This window comes from Pinus tabuliformis, chromosome 1_1 (assembly GCF_031772625.1).
Source record: "Pinus tabuliformis cultivar Carrire ecotype Pingquan chromosome 1_1, CPIR1, whole genome shotgun sequence".
NCBI classification, from domain to species: domain Eukaryota; kingdom Viridiplantae; phylum Streptophyta; class Pinopsida; order Pinales; family Pinaceae; genus Pinus; species Pinus tabuliformis.
The window spans coordinates 189,308,333-189,314,332 of NC_142297.1; the positions used below are offsets into that span (position 1 = coordinate 189,308,333).

At 36.0% G+C, this 6,000-nt stretch overlaps 2 pseudogenes; both read right to left on the reverse strand.

Moving 5' to 3' along the window:
• Positions 1–1,431, reverse strand: part of LOC149212170 (phytochrome-like) — a 126,873-nt pseudogene extending 125,442 nt beyond the window's left edge.
• Positions 1,432–2,342: 911 nt separating this feature from the next.
• On the reverse strand, positions 2,343–4,979 carry LOC149212171 (phytochrome pseudogene; annotated as a pseudogene).
• Positions 4,980–6,000: the final 1,021 nt, after the last annotated feature.

The following is a 6,000-nucleotide window of genomic DNA, read 5'->3' on the forward strand; positions in this document are numbered from 1 at the left end:
ATAATAAAATAGAAAAGGAAGGGAACCCAAAAGAGCATCCCTAGAAAGTGGAATTGATAATAGATAATACTTGAGAGAGAAAATCCTCCAAGTAATGACTAGTCCTCTCGAAAGCAAAGACTATAGGGATGAGGAAGAGCAACATCCTTACTAGCATTTGAAACAAATAGGGGCCATCACCATCCACCACCATAAATGTGTCAATGTTGACACAGTTACCCCTTGGTTTGTGAAAGAAATCATCGGGCTAATTGAAGGTCTAAAGGATTTTTATGACTTTCAAGGTGAATGAAAAAAATATGCAAAAGGGAATATGACTGTTATGGTTCTCAATTCAAGTCAAGCAGAATGAATGAGTCAAATACGCATAAAGAAAGTTACATGGTCTATGTTTCAAAAATAACTTTGTAGCAACACTTGCAGAGTTTTCATGGCAGACAAAACTTATAATTGGAGGCAGTTTGAAACTTTGATGCCATAGCAGAATTCAAACAAAGACTTTTTGAATGTGGGCACACATGTTCTATGTGCTTGGATCGTTTCTTATGAAGTATAGAATGATAATGTCCATGTCAAACCAAAAATGAAAGGTCTACAAGATACTCTTATATTACAGGAAAAAATCATTCTTCAGCACACAAGTCAAAGTTTGACAGAAAAGCCCAAAAGAATTAAAAAAACATCATATTGGAAATGGTGTATATAAAGGAAAGTGACCTATCAAGCACCTGAAAAGAAATAATGAGTAAACACCTGAAATTTCACTTGAATCAGTATAAACTTGATGGAGAAGGACATCTACAAATGGTATCCCAGCAATTAGGAAACAAAAGCTGGGAAGTGGAGTCCCTATGGGGCCTTGGTAAAGACTGCATCTACCATTCTTCAAAAATAAGGAACAGCATAGGGCATTTATTGGAATGGAATATGGATGATTGCAAGAGCCCTAGCTTATGTACAACCTTGGTATGAAAATTTTGATCGAGCATTCACATCTAGATTCTACACATAAATATCCACTCGAGCATATTTTTGAGATAGAACTCATTGATCAAAGGATAAGAAAAGTTCCATCCTATGAATATGTTTGTGGATTTTCTCCAAAAGGCTTATAGCATGAACAATATTTATTATGTAAGTAGGTGCCCTTTTTATCTATCCTTGGATTATTTCAGTGTGGTTTCAGGGTGGTCCAACACCTTCAAGAGCTTTATGGAGAACTTGAGCATCAAATCTTGCAGTGCGTGCAAGTCTGGTTAAAGCTATATGTAGCTCCTTCATAGTGTTCAGAAGAACTGGAACTGTGGTTGTCAAAATAGGAAAAACATATCCAAGCATTGATCCACTCTCAATTGTAAAATCATAATTGTCCCTTGCAAGTCTAAGGTTTGATGAAGCTACAATCGACTTCAAAAAAATGCTCCTTCCCATACTAACTTGATTGGGTTAGGTTTTAGTTTTTGAATTGAATGAAATATCTCACATATGTCATTATAGATTCATAGAATGGATTTTGATGGTTGTGCTATAGGAAACATCAGATCTTCCCCACAGTCATCAAATGTGCAGGATAATGATGTTTTGAGCAGCATTTGTGAGATGTTCTTGGTCTTCCGCTTGGTGATGCATATATGAAAATCCAAGCTGCCATTATGTATAATTTTCTTAGTGAATGAATATGAGGGAATGGTGAAGGAACTAGTACAATTGGCAGATCTACATGAACTTTATTCATAAGAAAATATTGTTGAGGAATCCATAGAGGAAGACTGGTTAGTTGGCTGCTTTCTTCTAGCCATGCCCTATTTCTAGATCCCTTCTTTTCTTAATTATCTGATATTTTTATTTATGTCAATGATGTTTGATGATCAAAATATGATGATCGATGTTTGTCACTCTCCTTTGTTTTTTCATGGGTTTCCGGTCAACAAAATTAGCTTTCTATGAGGGAAACGTAATCAACATGAAAGAATAATTGAGCATCCTTTGACATGTGAAAAGGAAAGCATTTTTCACTGCACCTTTGACTACGAATTCCATTTTAGTCCATTAGACTCTTCATATGTGAATTATCATCCTTCTCTACAGAGAAAACGATCATCTCTGAGCAGGTAAACACAATGTTTACACAATTCTTCCTCTGATACCGCAGATGATATTTTCTGTAGCTTAATGGTGCTCCTTTGTTTGTTGTCAAGGGTTCCTTTAATGAGGGAAATTAAGCCACCTATTTAACCAGCTGTCATTTTGACTGATATCTTTATGCCCTTCAAATCTAGAGCTTTAGATTTTATGCCTTGAAACTCTAATCATAAAAAATGCAATCCAAAAATTCGGTAGCTTTAACAGTAAGAAATAGAGCCTCTTTGTCTCGAGGGCAATGTCCTCTCAAAATAGCATCCACATTCATTTGTTCCAAATATGGGAGGAATTAGGGGACTTGGATTCTGGAATATTTCCCTATACTCATCTTGAATGAGAGTGAACTTTTCTGTAACGATCTTCTGCCCGGTGACATCTTGGGCAAAAAAGCACACTCCCACAACATTCTCCTCCAGGTCCCTGTTCGTGAAAGCATTAATGATTAAAAATACTAGACCATTTTACTCCTCTGAGCCATGTCTTTTCAGCTCAATTTGAACATTTTTCTTTTCAACTCCTTGCAAAGCCAAATGCAGCATCGTTCTCAACTGAGGTTTCCTCAACAAGATTCATTAGAGGATCCCCTAGGATCTCTTCCATTGACAACCCTATAAGTTCATTAGCTTTTATATTCCATCCATTTGCTACTCCATAAGCATCGTCTGCCAAGATTGGAGTCATTTCTATTTCAATCAGTCTGACCATATCATTTGTCACTGCATTCAATTCATCCATTTCCTAAAGTTTCAAATCAGTTAGTTGCCTATTTATCGAGATATTTCTACTAATGTCGTCAGTTTCTTTGTAGAAACCTCACAGTATTAACTACAATGAATTGATGGCATCCGTCTCAACATCCTCTCAAGGAAAACTCCTCATTTTTACCATGTAAAGGAATGCATCAAATGAAGCTCGTGGATGAATTTTCTTACCATCATCTCTGTCCTACAGGTCATGTTTGGGACCTCCCCATTTGATTTATTTTTCTGTATGGGATCTAAACCAAAAAAAAAGTCTTTTGAATTAATTCCCACCGTGGCAATTCCACAAACTGCATTCCCTAATGATCCTGCTCTAGGATAGCCTGCATAAACAAGACTATCTGTGCTCAAACCTATGGAATCCATGTGATGCTCAGACAACCATGTAACAATATCTTGGATCTAAGCCTCAGTAGGAGTTATCCCCAGAAGCCAAAAGTTTTCTTCATAGTAAAGGACAGCACCATCGCATCTGACAAGATCCATGATGTTGGGCTTCCGTGTGACAATTCCCAAGGGTGTATTCCAAAGCAACATATCACAGAGCAATGCTTGAGTGTGCAGAATTTGCTTTTCTCTCATCTGAGTAGCCAATTCAACTTCCTTGTTTAGCTGAATTCCAAAAATTTGCATTAAGAACTCACAGGCATACCTCAATGGAAATGGAACATAGCATGGACTAGTGTGATGAGAAACCACCGGTCCCCAAAGCCTTCTTCCTTTCTGCTGCATCTGCCCCTCACTACTTTTGTCCAATTCCTTCTCAATGATTACTACAACCATTACTAAAGATGCTATAAAACCCATGTTGGCCATGTATTGAGCATGGCAACCATGAGGTGTTATCAATGTAGATCCACATAAACTTAGGTCTCTAGGCAATCTCTTGTCCTGAATCAATGTTACAGGTTGTTCATAGCAATCACAAATCATTCTTACTTTGTTCCTCATAAACAAAAGTCTTAAATCTTGAATGACATCTGTTGCAGGGTAGTGAAGACCCAAATCAGGTTCTAAATCATAACTTCTAATCTCAGATATCACCTCACCATGATCATCATCATCAAATTTATAAGCCATAACGCAGTTATAGCCAATAAGGTCACACACCTCTTGTACAATCATGTCACACAATAGCCCAATATTTCCACTAGGGATTGATTTCCAACCGTGATATTGCCTTTTGCAGCAAGCTTATAGGATTGTAATGCTCTCATTGCAGAGGTGGAAACATCTGAAGTCCCAATAGGCTCAAAATATATCACCAACACCACATCAATTCTATGGAGTATAGCATAGAAGGGCTTACTGAAACTCTTGGAATGGACCAAAACATGATTCAGAAGATTGAGTTCTTCCAACTTGGAAGCCTTCTGCAATGCCATAGTGCTCGAAGGAGTGAACAAGGTCCTTGCATCACTGCCAATACAAATAATTTTCTGGTCCTCCACGCTGGGAACTGTAGGAGTTGACAATTGAAACATATATGGGGGATTTTCACTGTAAGTAATCACTTGAAAAGTCCTATCATTCACTGCAACCACCCACCCAAACGGCTGAAGCAACTTGCTCCTTTGTATTTGTTGCAGATATGGACTAACTGCAACTGATGGAACAATCTCTAAATCCTTTTTATCTGTTCCAGAGTCACAACTTTGAACACCTTGAATTTTAGGCTAGGTATCCCAGCTTTAAGAAATTTAATAACTTGTCCCAATCCCTCATCTACATCATCATTTTTTCTCTATGTTAGTATCTGAGTCTTCAGTAGCTTTAAGTGATACTGAAAAGGAAGCATCTACAGATTGTCCATTCTACTGCAAGTACACCACCTGCTCCTTGTATTTCTGTTTTTTCTTAAGAAAATTTCAAACATAGGAATACCTGGAGCTGCTGCAACCTTAAGCACCAACAAAATTTTCCCATGTAAATAATTTTTAACAAAAATTATATGTGATAACATGACCAGATGCATGATAGAGAAGGCACCAAGGGTTGGCCTCAGTTTGATACTTGCCGAGTAAGAAAGCATGGATTTGGGTTCACAATGCTTGCCTTCTTCGCCGCATATACCATTCGACGCTAGACGAACATGAACACAAGGACTGTGGAGGCCCTCCTGGAGAATAAATCTCAAATCTGGCGAGCATGCTAAGCCGAAAGTGGTATCCACCCTCGATCATTCCAACTGTGCCCTTCCTTCTCCTTCTTCCCCATGGACAAACCTTTCAAATGGAGGGAAATAAATAATTTTGATATTTGGACAAACCTTTCACATGTAGGGAAATAAACCATTTTAATATTTGAAAGAAATAAATCCATGAAATCTTAATGAAAATTGAATGAAATGTTCTTCTGTTTATCAAGGGAATTAAATTCCATTAAATAAAAGGTGAGTTTTTTTTGAAATAAACAATTTTGATATTTGGACAAACCTTTCAAATGTAGGGAAATAAACCATTTTAATATTTGAAAGAAACAAATCAATGAAACCTTAATGAAAATTGAATGAAATATTTTTCTGTTTATCAAGGGAATTAAATTCCATTAAATAAAAGGTGAGTTTTTTTAAATAAACAATTTTAATATTTGGAAAAACCATTCAAATGGAGGGAAATAAACCATTTTAATATTTGAAAGAAATAAATCCATGAAACCTTAATGAAAATTGAATGAAATGTTCTTCTGTTTATCAAGGGAATTAAATTCCATTAAATAAAAGGTGAGTTTTTTTTGCTTTTTGTTTGTTTGTTTTGTTTTGTTTTTTAATGGAAGGTATTTTTTATTATAAATAATTATTAATTTATGAAAAAATTTAGGGTTTTTGTCACTAAATATCAATTGAGGGGGTTTTGGTTGATTTATCAAAATTGAATTATGGTGATATCAAAACAAGTTTTGTGTGGTTAAAAAGTGAAGAAAAGTACCAATGTCATGGTAATGATCAATCATCATTTCCAATTAAATGTTTGGTTTAATAAGGATAATTAATTTATAGAGATTTTTTATGTTGTTTAATAGAGGGAGAACATGGGAAGGGTAATACTTTGGCTCTCACATGTTTTAGAAAATTGATATCTCTTTGTCCATAAACATT